Source organism: Mirounga angustirostris, unplaced genomic scaffold, assembly GCF_029215605.1.
Source record: "Mirounga angustirostris isolate CCGP_5_RB_7025 unplaced genomic scaffold, mMirAng1.0.hap1 SCAF_13, whole genome shotgun sequence".
NCBI lineage: Eukaryota > Metazoa > Chordata > Mammalia > Carnivora > Phocidae > Mirounga > Mirounga angustirostris.
The window spans coordinates 86,147,773-86,160,396 of record NW_026991721.1 but is presented as its reverse complement, the minus strand read 5'-3'; the positions used below and the strand labels follow the sequence as shown (position 1 = coordinate 86,160,396).

The window sequence follows — 12,624 nt, the reverse complement described above, 5'->3', positions numbered from 1 at the left end:
CATATGGGCCACTGGAGAAAGTGTGTCAGTAAAGAACTAATCATATGGTTGCAGGTGCACAAAGCACCATGAAAGAAAAGCATAAGATGCACTGAGAGCATATTGCAGGGCCATCCGCCTCCGTCAGCCAAGTGTCCCCCTACGAAGTGACTTTTAGTGTTCCCCTAGGAAGTGAAGGGTGAGTAGGAGCAACCCTGCCAAAGATGGTGGCAGGGGATGTCAAGTGCAGAGGCTGGAATAGCCTGTCATGTCCCAGAGACAAAAAGGCCGGTATAGCGGCAGTGCAGTGAATAAGAATGTGTCCAGGTTGCCCCACTGAGGATGGGAAAACAAAAAGGCTGGGGACACTCCATTCTTGCTTGTAGAGTCAAAACCCTGGATATTGAAAGTCATCCAAAGCAATAGATCGACATATCTGTGAAGTCCAGGCCCGCAACACCTGTGGCTCAGGGACAAGATGGGTCTGCCTAAGAGGTCCTTAGGAAAGGTGAGGCAATAAAAAGAGTTGGGCATGACAGACCCAGAAGCCCAGGGCCCCCAGGTGGGGTATGGAGGGCACTGGCAGCGTAAGGGGATGGGGCCAGGCCCTGAGCCAGGAGTGGGGTTAACCTGAGTATAAACAAATACTAAGCTAAGCATTACAGACTGAAGAGATCGCACAGATTCAGAAAAAAGAATGGGCTAAAATAATTTGGGAGTCTTAGAGAAGAAAAGTGGCAAAGGTTAGATTTGAGGAAATTCAAAGGATAGGCAACAATGGGACAGTTAACAAAGAGTGGGGCATATTCCCAGGTGGGGAAAAAAAGAGCAGAGCTGAAGGAGGTGTGCACCTCACATAGAGAAGAAAGTCTGATGGGAGAGTGAGTCGGAGTGATGGATCCAACTGGTCAACCTCTGCGCCAGCAGGGCCTTCAGAATTCTGGGTGGAGGGTTTCCAGGAAAGGCCATGGGAGCACTGAAGGGTTCCAAAAAGTGAGCAGCAAACTAACAAAGATGGAAAAAGAAGTTTAGTTAGACAGGGCTGTGTGGCATAGAAGGAGAGGAGAGAAAAGATGGTTAGATGCCACGGCAATCTCGGCCCTGAGACAATGGGACCAAGGGTGCCACAGCAGGTGGAGGAGAAAGTGACGAATCCGAGAGGCATTTCCAAGGCCATAGACGAGATCTCCTGAGGAGGTGGGAATTAGGCACCTCAGTGTACCCCAAGCTCGGGAGTCTGAAGGACTGGGAGGATGGTTGTAATAGCAAAGGAAAGGAGGGAAGAGGAAAATGGAGAACAGATGGGGGAGGGGCACGTTTAATTGGGGACATTTTTTTTCAGAGGGGGGTGGGGCAGAGGGAGAGAGAGAGAGAGAATCTTAAGCAGGCTCCATGCGCAGAGCAGAGCCCGTTGCAAGGCTCGATCTCACGACTCTGGGATCAAGAAATCAAGAGTCGGATACTGGACACTTACTGAGCCACCCCGGCACCCCTAATTGGGGACATTTTAAATTTTAGCAAAGATGGTTTCAACCTAAAGTCCAATGGTTGCCAAATTTATTTTAAGCAGCAAGCAAAATCTTAGGAGGAACCTAATACATATGGTAGATTGAAAGGGAGATGTGCTAGTTTAAAAGCAGGCATGCTGGGAGCCCTAGCCCCTCAGCACCCCTCCACCTGCCTCTCAGATCCTCGGGGCTCCTCAGAATTACATGGGAAATCCACTGCTATAGGCAGTTGAAGATACTGACCAAACTCGGGTGAGAGATTAGAGTCAGAGATGAAGATTTGGGGTTCCCAGCATAGAACTGATAACTGAAGACATTTACGACATCTCTCAGGAAGAGAGAGCAGTGGGAATGCCCTGGGTAGGATCAAGGAGAGCGGCTGGTGACCTTGAGCCAAGACTCCATACTGCCTTTGTTATTTCAAACGTTAAATTCACGTTTGTAGTTCATGTATGCAATAGACATGTCTTCTTTCCAAGACTCTCCACCTCGCTCTCCTCTGTCCTGTGTCAAGGCGTGTGTCTTGTCCAACGTCCATTCCCCTCCCCTCTTCCCCCTCTTCCTCCCCTTGCTCTCCGCCCTACGGCTCCACTGGCATCTTTCCATCTCCTATCTCCCTGCTCTCAGCTCTTCGCCACCCCCACCCCACTGCTCCTCACTGGGGTCTGTTTGGTCATGGTTTATTTTTAGCTCCCATGCCATCCTGAGGATGTGAACAATATTCCTGAGTCATGGTTTTGCAAGGAAGCAGAAAGAGAGAGCTCCCTCGACGTCTCTGAAGATCACTTATCAACCCCCAGCCAGGCATGCAGTGGAGAGAGCATCATCTGCCAGTTCCTCTTCTGGATGGAACCCCCAACTCAGCCTCTTAGAGAAGCTCCTGCTGTTCCCAGAGAAGCACCTTGAGCTAAACTCACTGCATCCACAGCGCATCCTCCACCGAGCCCATCTCAGGAAGAAGGACCATGTCGGAGCCTCTGTGGTCTGTGGGATTGAAAGCAGAGAAGAAGCCTGTTCAGAAAAGAACATGTGAGGGGCGCCTGGGTGGCTCAGTCGGTTGAGTGTCTGCCTTTAGCTCAGGTCATGATCTTGGAGTCCTGGGATCGAGCCCCATGGCGGGCTTCCTGCTTAGTGGAGAACTTGCTGCTCCCCCTGCTTGTGCGCTCTCTCTCTCTCTCTCTCTACCTCAAATAAACAAATAAAATCTTTAAAAAAAAAAAAAAAAGAAAGAAAGAAAGAAAGAAAAGGAACAGGTAAAATCAATTCTAAAGAGCCCTGAATTTGAGTGCAGAGACTTGGGTTTTAGGACCCTGAGTAGCTTGACAGTTCTACCCAACAAGTATTTACAGAATCCCTTCCCTGTGTAAAGTGCCAGTCTGGGTTCTAGATTCACCCGACAAAATTAGACAATTACACTAGATTATAAGAAAGGCTTCTATCTATCGAATAATTACTATAAGCAGTGCAATATATGAGATCCTCAGGGGCACTCTGACACTATCCATAGGGAGAAGTTGAATCTCAAAGCACTTTAAGAAAAAAAAAATTATTTATTTATTTGAGAGAGGGAGGGAGGAAGAGAGAGAGAGTGCCAGCAAGCTGGGGAAGGGGCAGAGGCAGAGGGAAAAGCAGACTTCCTGCTGAACAGGGACCCCAATGAGGGGCTCGATCCCAGGATCCCAGGATCATGACCTGAGCCGAAGGCAGACGCTTAACGACTGAGCCCCCTAGGTTCCCCTCAAAGGGCTTTAATAGAGCCATATGGCCAACAAGTCAGGATTTAAAATCATTTAAGTGTCATGCAAATCCCAGGCATTTCCACGCCACCACTCTGCCTCCTTGGACCGGCTCCAAGCTTTACCTGTCATTAACACAAAAGAATAGCAACCAAGTCTTGTAAATGTATCAAATGTATCCACTTGCCAGGGACTCAGGCTGGTGGGGTGAAATCAGGAGTTATAGTGGCGCATGCATGGTGATTAAGGATTTGGTGCTCCTTCTCCCCCTGGATGACAGTAACCGAGCAGGTGCCATGTTTAGCCAGACAATGGTGAACAAGCTCCAGGTCAGAACCAACTGATTACTCCTCTGAACATAGAACATCCCCTGCTAGACAATGTCCCCAAATGAGGGAGAAGGGATTTTTGTTCTTGTGATACTGTTTCGTCCAATTCTATAATCCAAACATCTACAGTGTTGCCATGCAGTAGCAAATATGACAGAATTATTAATTATAATATTACAGTAGTAAGTCTTAGACACCCGGCTTCTTCCTGGCCATTTTCCTTCCACATTCTTCTCTCTCTGTTTCTGTCTCTGTCTCCATCTCTATGTGTGTGTGTGTGTCTCTCTCCCTTTTTCATTCTCTCTCTCCTTTCCTTGCAGCCCCTCCCTTCCCCCCAACCCAACACACATTTACCTCTGGCTGCAGCTTGAGTATCTCTGCTTGCCTTTCAGATGCTTTGGGATTTCCCAACATAAAATGTAAAATGATGTGTAAATCACACGGCCGGGTGAGAGGTGGGAAAGAGAAATAAGCCCTGAACCAGACTCAGAGACGAGTTTCTTCCAGATGGACATGAACAGTCCCAGGGGTGTTGCTCAAAGTGGGGCTGGGCTGCTGACCCCGCTGCAAGTCCTGGGACCCAAATGATCCCTGTAGGATATTAGTCACTCTATAAAACCTCTAGGCCAGTTTCCCAGGCTATGGGGCCCTATAGGCAATCTCCCATAGGGTCTCAGAGCCTGAGAACCTATGCATCTCACCGCTCGGCGGTGGGTTCATGTTGCATCGGATGGGATTTCTCTTAAAACATGACTTAGTAAATGTCCCAAGACAAAGCTGTAAACTTTCTCAACTTCTCTCCCAGTGGGAGCTCTGCAACCCATCAGGTCACCCTCCTCCTGGCCACCGGGCATTTCCGAGCCTGGAGGAATCCAGAGTCCTTGCCACATGTGTTTCCAAGAAGGCACACTCTGGGAGTCCCAGAGATGGTCTTAGGGCAGACGAGGTGGCAGCTAAGAGCTGGGAGGAGGAAGTCCGCCCCTCAGGAGCCGGAGGTACAGGAAACACAGCCTCTGGGAGCAGCCCTCAAAGATGACTCAGCCTGAATCCCTCCCACAGCATCCCATTCTGGGATTTGTCGGCTCCTGGCTTCAACGCCTCTCTTCCCTCCCCAGCAACCAATTTCATCTTTGGATTCCTTTCCGTGGTATTACAGTTTTCTGTCACCGATGACCCAATAAAGCAGTGACAGAGCAAGAGAGCACATTCACGCATGACCCATTCCATCCCTCAGTACTACGGGCCTCCGATGTCTGCAGGAAGGAATTCCGATTTAGAAGAGGAAGCAAGATCAGAAGGAGCAGACGTTGGGAGAAGAGAGGAAGGAGGGGGGGAACGTGGCCAGGTGACAGACAAGGAGGACGAGCTATGCCAGCTAGATGGCGGGATGTGCAAGGAGGTGGCTCAGGCCTGGCTGCCGTGCCTGACACGGGCGGTTCATACTCTGGGATCAGCACAGCCAGACGCCTTGCAGGAATGACTTCCTGGTGGCACTCCTTTCTTCCTGCCCCCCATCCCCAGCCACCTGAGTCCCCACGTCTGTGTCTTCTCTACCCTAAAATAACACTAGCAACTCAAGATGAAGCCCAAAGCATTCCTCCTAAAAAGCGAAAGTGGTATTTTATGGGTATTTTCGCTCTTGAGGATGACATACGTGAATGTACCAGATCGGCCGCAAGGCAGTAGAATCAACCCATCAGTCCAATAACAGAAACCACAGTGGGTTCCAGAATCAAAGGCCTCATCCTTTATTCCAACCAGCACAGACAACTGCCCACCTGCAGAACCCACGTCTCATCCAAGAAGCAAGAGTCTGAATCCCAAGCTGAAGGGGAGGGCAGGGAGAGAAATCTAGAAGACTGGAAGAGGACAAAAGGAAAATGGCTGGGCCCTCAAGAGGCCTCACTTGCCAAGTCTTAAACCGACTTTCTGAGCACCAGTGCAATCTAAACCCCTGGGCGTGGGGGCTGATTGACACTGGCCTGAGGTGATTTCCTGTTTTTGAAGAAAGGGGGTGGGTAGGAGCTCAGAGACATATTCTGGGCACCAGGCGGCTTTGACAAAACACACCTCTCCTGACTTCAGCTTTACTGGGGCAGATATGGCAAGATAAAATTACTCCCTGGGCCAGAAGGTTTTAAAACCAGGTGGGCTCTGTTCTGAGGAAAGGGGAAGAAAGATGCCAGCTTGAGGGCTGGGCTTTGGGGATCTGACCTGGGCGGGCGCAGGCATTCCATGAGCTCACAGGCTGGCCGGCTTCAGCTTCGGCTGCCTTCTCTCGGCACCAAAGAAAGAAAGCAGGACCGAGAGTGACAAGAGAGCCAGAGACAAGTGCCAACTTCTGCTGCTAGGGGCTGGCTTTCTTGCTGTGTGTCCCTTGTTTACTCACCGGGCAGGGCTGCCGAGCAGGTGCATGGGACCGAAGTGCACTGGCCGGTCAGTAGGACAACAGCCCGCTCGGGATTTTCTGGGCAAGACTCGGTTTCCAGTTGCTGATCCGAAGGTGTCTGGATGTCGAACCGAGCTGTGAGACAGCGCACCTTCTCGCGGCGAGGGAGCAAAGTCACCATGACCATGGACAGCACTAGATGGGGGTGGGGCACGCCGCATCTCCCTTCGGGTCAGGCCTGCGCCCTGCTCACTGAGACCTTCCCCGACCACTCCGCCAAAGGCAGCACAGGGGCTTCACCCTAGTCCCCTCCACCCCAAGCTCTTGCTCTGAATAACAGCGACGATCCCCACCTGACACGTTGTTCATCCCCTCGGGTCTTCCCCGTCTCACCCTCGCAACATAGTAAAGCCTCTGATAAGTACTGTTTAAATTAGCGAGCACTTGAAGGAACCTCTTATTTACCCCTTCTTAGGCTATGCTTCTCAAGGACATGGTCCGTGTCTAACAATTCTGCACTTCTTTAGTGCCTTGGGAGGAGAAGGTGCTCTCATAAACCTATGCTGACCGGTTCTAGTGGATTCTATCTCTGGAAGAAAGGAGGGAAGACAAGAGGGTGGGAGGCCCCACAAGGGGCTCTGCCAAGCAGCTCCCAGAGTGCACACATTATCGGACCCTCCACCTTGGGGACTCGCTCAGCGCCCCTCTGCCTGGGTCTCTCCTTGCTCCCCTCCCCTGCAGGCTTCCCTTTTCCTCCAGTGCTCTGTTTACATAATTTTCCACCTTACACTCAGCGGGACCTGGTCACTCGGGGTCTCCAGGCATTACTATACCCAAATCAACCAGACCCACCTCTGCCTGACCCCAGTTGAAAGACACAAAATCCCCCAGTTTTACCTAGCACCCCAGAACCATGGCAGCTAACTTTCCCCGGGGATGAGTTTCTTTTGCCAGGAAAGCACAGTAAATTCAGGATGGGATAGGAAAGAAATCAGAGCGGGGAAGGGTGTAAGAGTCCTCCTTACCTTACTCTTTTGGGGGGAATGCCTGCTCATTGCAGATGATTTACCACAACCTGCTGTGCTTAGCAACCACCCTGAGGATGGCAGTGAGCACTTCCATTTTCACCTCACTCACAGAGGAGGGAGATGCAGAAAAGTCAGGAGCTCACAGGGAGCATCGGGGAGAACCAAACTCGGGATCCTGGTCCTCGGGCCCTGCATGCACACACCGAGTACCCGCACAGGCACTAAGGGGCAGTACAAAAGAGCCCAGGCTTTGGGGTCAGAGAGGCCTGAACATGAACGATACCATTTTGCCAGCAGTGTGACCTTGCAAAAACATTTTTTTTTTTATTTATTTGATAGAGAGAGAGCACACAAGCAGGGGGAGGGCAGAGGGAGAGGGAGAAGCAGGCTCCCCACTGAGCAAGGAGCCCAATGTAGGGCTCGATCCCAGGACCCTGGGATCATGACCTGAGCCGAAGGCAGACACTTAACAGACTGAGCCATACAGGCGCCCCCCAAAAGCAATTTGAACTCACGGAGCCTCGGTCTATGTGACGTGAAAATGAGAAAATCACATGTACGTCACAGGGTGGTGTGCTATTTAAGTGAGGGAGCTGACATAAGGTGCCCAGTTGGCGTCCAGGCATCGCAGATATTTGATAAGACCAAAATTCGCATGCGACCCTTTTGGTTTGGGTAGAACGCCAGGTACCATACAAGGCCCAGCAGAGATTTCAAAGATATTATCCGATCTTTAAAAAGAGGAGAAAGAGATGAAGAGGGGAGGGAAGACAAGGGAGAAGGACAAAAAGGAAAAGAAGACTTAAGAGTGGTTAGCAGTGTATTTGAGTGGAAGGAATAATGAGGGTAATCGTAAGCTCGCAGCTCTTTGGATGGCCGAAGGGGGCCGGGTGAGTGAGGGGAGATTCTCTTCGTATAGGATGGCCTCACACGGTCAGAATGGACAAGAAAGAATCCAACAAGGAGCAGAAAGGCATTCCAGGCAGAAGGGATCACACATGCCAAAGAACCAAGGTGAAAGGCCTCCCCTCCTGGTGGCCTGCCCCATGGAGTACCCAGGGGAAGTAATGAGAAATGAGACCAAAGAGGCAGGCAAGGCCAGACAGTGAAGGACTCAGTTTGCCTGACTGAGTAGTGGGACTTTATCGGAGTCCTCCGTTGGCGGGTGGGGGAGACGTGACCGGATTTGCTTCAGAAAGATGACTCAGGTGGTTGTGTGTGTGTCGGCGGGGCGGGGTGGGGGGTGGTGGTGGATGTCACAGCTGAGGGGAAGCTGGACCAGGGAGACGGTGTGCAGCCACACCACGTAGGAAAGCATACAGGTAGATGGCCCCCCAGGGCAAAGGAGTAGAATCTCCAAAGCCAAAGGTGAATTCCAGAGTTGTTAAAATCTAAAATATGAGTTGGATCGCCCAGCATGCTCTTTTTCTCCTGCTCTGTGTGAAAGTCACTGTGAACTCTATCTCTGCTTCCCAGCTGCTTTGTAATCCCAGAGATAAAGGTGAGTAATCCAAAGGAAAGGGCCCCCAAAACCAAAGGGAATATTTATTTTAAGGAGATTGACGTCTGTAGGAAGGGGAAAAAAAACCTGCCAAGGCCTGAGTGGAGAAGGCTGACATTCACAGATCCCTGCCATTGTATAAAGAGAAAAATTCCTCAAGATTGTGTTTGTCCAAGAAATCAGACAGTTTACGGTCCCTGAGTCAAAACACTCAAGGATTGGAAGCCAGAGTTTCCTGGGCTGAACCCAGTTACTAAATAAAATGAAAAGGAAAGAGCAATTAGATGCCATGAATTGTTGTCAGGCGGACAGGGTTGGTTGCCAAGGCTGTACTCCAGCAGATGCCACAGAAAAAAGCCAGGAACAAGGCACTCGGGTTTGCCAGCCCCCCTCCCCACCCCCCTCTGCAGTCCACCTCTCCAGCCCAACTGGTGCTGTTAGTGCTGCTGGTGGGCCACAGGGAGACCCTCTGGGATCTGGAGATGCCCTGGGACCCAGTGGAGGCTGCGAACCTGGCCACGTCCTCAAGGCCAGCCCACTCAGCACCGGGCCCATCCCAGAAATCAAAGAAATTTCCACTCTTCTTGCTATTTGAGTAACAGTCTTTGCTAGTGTCCTGCAGAGAATGACCACCAGAAGGAGTCTGCCTGTCCTCCTTCATCCTGATGGAAGATGCTATGAGGAGTGGGGGTGGGGGGCTTTATCACCTCCAGGGGAAGGAGATTAACAGGGAAAGCCACCCACAAGGGAACAGTGAAAAGGAAAGGTGGGGGAAAGAGAGAGAAGAATGAAGGGGAGGCTGCCCCAGAACATTCTGGAACCTACTCACTTCCTCCTGCACCCCCCAGGGAGCCCAGGAGCCACCACCACTTACATGCAGGCTGTAAGTAGAGAGCTCTCTGTTGGCAACAGAGCTCTTATCAGGACCACCCTGGCTGAACACTCAAGGAAGAAATAGGGACAGTGATGAGGAAAGAGTGTGCTTGACATTGTAATGCCTCATCTGGGCTCCAAGTCACTGAAAGAGACCTGTTTGTAGTAAGTTAGAATCCAGCTGCCTCCTGCCTGGGGAAAAAAATACACCAGGCCACTTCTAGCCAGGCTGTGTGTGTTTGGGGTTGCCCAGTGACCCTGGACATTGCTCAGCTGCCTCACGCATGGCCACACCTCCATGGCCCGCAGAGGGGTGCGCTTTTCGAAGTGGCGTTGCCCATGGAGTGGGGTTTGCTGCCCTCGGATCCTCCAGGATGCAAGTCCTAGGGATTGCATTTGATGAGAGATCCTTCGGCTCGGCATTCAAAGTAATGACAAATTCAGAGGGAGGTGTGAAAGCTCTTAAAGGTGAAGAGCAGAAAACATTTCATAAACACATGAAAGAGGAAAAGCCCCAGCCAACGTCTGTAAACTATTAACTGTATCTTGGTTTATTTCAAAAAAGTAGATGGACTCCGCTTGCTTTTTTTTTAATAAATTAAAGGCTGAGATTTTTTCTTTCCTCTTTAAAGTTCTTTTTAAGGAAACTCCATTTTTCCTTCTGAGAACAGGCCTAGGTGTTTTCTGGAGTCGAAGCTGATCCTGTCAACATCATCCCGAGGTGCGGCGGGGATCAGCCACACCACGTGGTTGAAATGGCCCGAATGTTCCAGCACAGATGCCATCAGGGTGTGTGGAAGGCAGATAATTCATACTCATTTCAGGGCTCCACCTTACTCTGTGGAGATCTGCTTTCTTGGGTAGACGTGGAGGGTGGGACCCGTGTTTTGAAACAAGCAGCAACACCTGTATCTGAACACACTTCATTTTTTCAAGGGCGGTGTCAGAACCCTCCACGCAGGACTGGGGGCAGGGAACCCCACAAGGCAACACCTCATCTCTTCTTTTTTTTTTGCTGACCCTCCTGCTTCTGCTCCCACTCCTTGTTTCTTTTCAAAAAAAAGGAGCTGTCAGCTAGATCACAGACATTCGAGACTAAATTAGCCATCCCTTATGGAGGTGTTTGCATTTTCCACAGCAGAAGAATTCTCTGGACCAGAGCTGCAGGAGAGGATGGTGGACGTAGAGCCAGGAAGGCCAAGACCAGAATAGGGGGAGGCCGGGGTTGGGGGTGGGGGTGTCTGGCGAGGCTTTCCCAGTATACCTCCGATGCTACCAGATTGGCCCTGATCGTCAGGCCGGAAGTGAAGACCTTTTGGATAAAGATGACCTTTAGAGAGTGAGTTGGGGGGGGGGGGGAGACAGAGCAAAATGTGATCTTATCACCCTCCCCTGGGAAGTCCTGCAGACAGGGTGGGGAGACGGCCAACGAAGCTGAGTGGATTTGATCTTCAGCCCGGTGCTACTCAGCAAGAGCTGAGGATCTGGTTGTTGAAAGACCTCTGGACTTACTTCAAAAGACCTGGAACCTCCTCAAAGTCCCGCTAGCAGCGGGGGACAGACATTTCAGCCACTGTCCCCCTCTGTACCCTGTAAAACACAAGCGATTGTGGGTAACGAAATGGGCTGATACCCTTGAAGATGCTCCATTTAGAGATGGTTTTGCCCAGTGACCTCCAGAAGCAGCGGGACTGGCCGTGTTTTCTCTGAGCAAAGTAGCTCTCTTCCACACTTGGCTGATGCCTGCCAGAAAGAGCAAGCACCCCAGTGCACACCGTTTCTGGGATAGAAGGGCAATCACGGGGCCTTGGACAATTCTCCAGGAGCCCAGAGCGTGAGCACAGGGAGGCTGACCGCAGACGTGGGCCACGGGGTCAGGCCAGGGAGCAGGGAAGTGGATGTGGCAAGGCCCCAGGTGGGCACGGCCCGCGTTCCGCACGTCAGGCCCTGGGTCTCTCCTGTTGCGAGCTTTCAGGGAAGCCACCCAGTTTGGAAATTCAGATCTGGCAAATAAGCAAAGGGAACATTGGTCCCAATAATTTTCCAGGGCATCCATTCTCTCTGACGTGTTAGATTCCCGTTAGCATTAACCAGAGGCAAACATTTGTTTTATTCTGTCGATGGGCCGTTGGGCTATAAAACACCTTTCCTGACAAGGTTAAGGCCACAGAGTCTGACACTGATACTATCTTGAGTTGTGTGAATGTGTGTGTGTGTGCCCATGTGTGTATGTGTGTGTGTGTTTTAAGGTAGCTTTATAGTTTTCTGTTTAAAGTATACGGGGCAAAAAAAAGAAACAACACACATCGCAATAAACTTGACTTCTGAAAAGTCCTCTCATTCTTGTAGGGAGCAATTTTGTTTTTTAAGAGCTGTTTCTTCATAAAGACAAAAGTCTTAGCAGTTTGGATTTCAGCTTTTGAGTTTTTCTTTTCTTTCTGTGGTATGTAATTTCAAATTGCGCTGAGGTTCCATCTGCCTGGAACTTGGTGAATACAGCTCAATGGCGCCCCCTGAAGGCCAATGGGGAGGGGTGCAGTGAAAGAGGAGGAGGTGAGGAACCCGGAGCCCTGTCCCATCCACCCAGAAAAGTCAGTATCTAGGCAGGCCCAAAGGCAGAGTCGACAAAACCAAGTAGATGCAACTGTTTACGTACGTGCCCACCTAGATGAAAAGAGATTGGGCTTTGGCATAAAACAGGCCTTGGATTGACTTCCAGTTAAGATGAGTTATTGCATCCCCCGACTCAGTTTCCCTTTCTGTATAATACGGAATGCAAAGCAATATTTTTTTAGGTGCTTACCGAGTGGCAGGCTCCGAGTGTGTTCACAAAAACCCTATGGCTTACATGCTGTTATCTGTGTTATACAGAGGAGGAAACTGAGGCCCAGAGTGAGTTACAAACTTTCACCCCTGGTACTCGGCAGAACCAGGTTTGCAGCCTCTTGGTGTAACCGGGAGCCCGGACTCATCACGCATCGCAGAGCCGCCCATGCCTCCCCAGCTGGGGAAATGGCCGCTGGGAAAATGGCCGCTGTTGAACTCTGAGCCTCGCACAACATAAACACCCAAGAAATAGTAGCTATAATCAAGTTCTCCTTCTTTGAGCCACTTCCATATGCATGACCGGAGGCAAAACACGGTGACTTCTCTGTGCCTCAGTTTTCCCATATGGAGAATAGGTCTGTGGAAATGTCCTCCAGGCACTATTTAGGTATTCAATGCTAACCTGAGTCTCAGAGAATCTACAAGATAAATCACTCACTTCACCCCTCAGGACA

At 50.6% G+C, this 12,624-nt stretch overlaps 1 long non-coding RNA gene across 3 annotated transcripts in view; it reads right to left on the bottom strand.

Annotated features, from left to right (window-relative positions):
- Positions 1-2,084: 2,084 nt before the first annotated feature.
- LOC135362404 (uncharacterized) overlaps positions 2,085-12,624 on the bottom strand; it is a 66,645-nt gene continuing 56,105 nt past the window's right edge. The window contains exon 7 of one of the 3 annotated variants that reach the window (XR_010407032.1): positions 2,085-2,471. This is a non-coding gene — a long non-coding RNA (uncharacterized LOC135362404). The other 2 variants (XR_010407033.1, XR_010407034.1) reach the window with 2 other exon arrangements.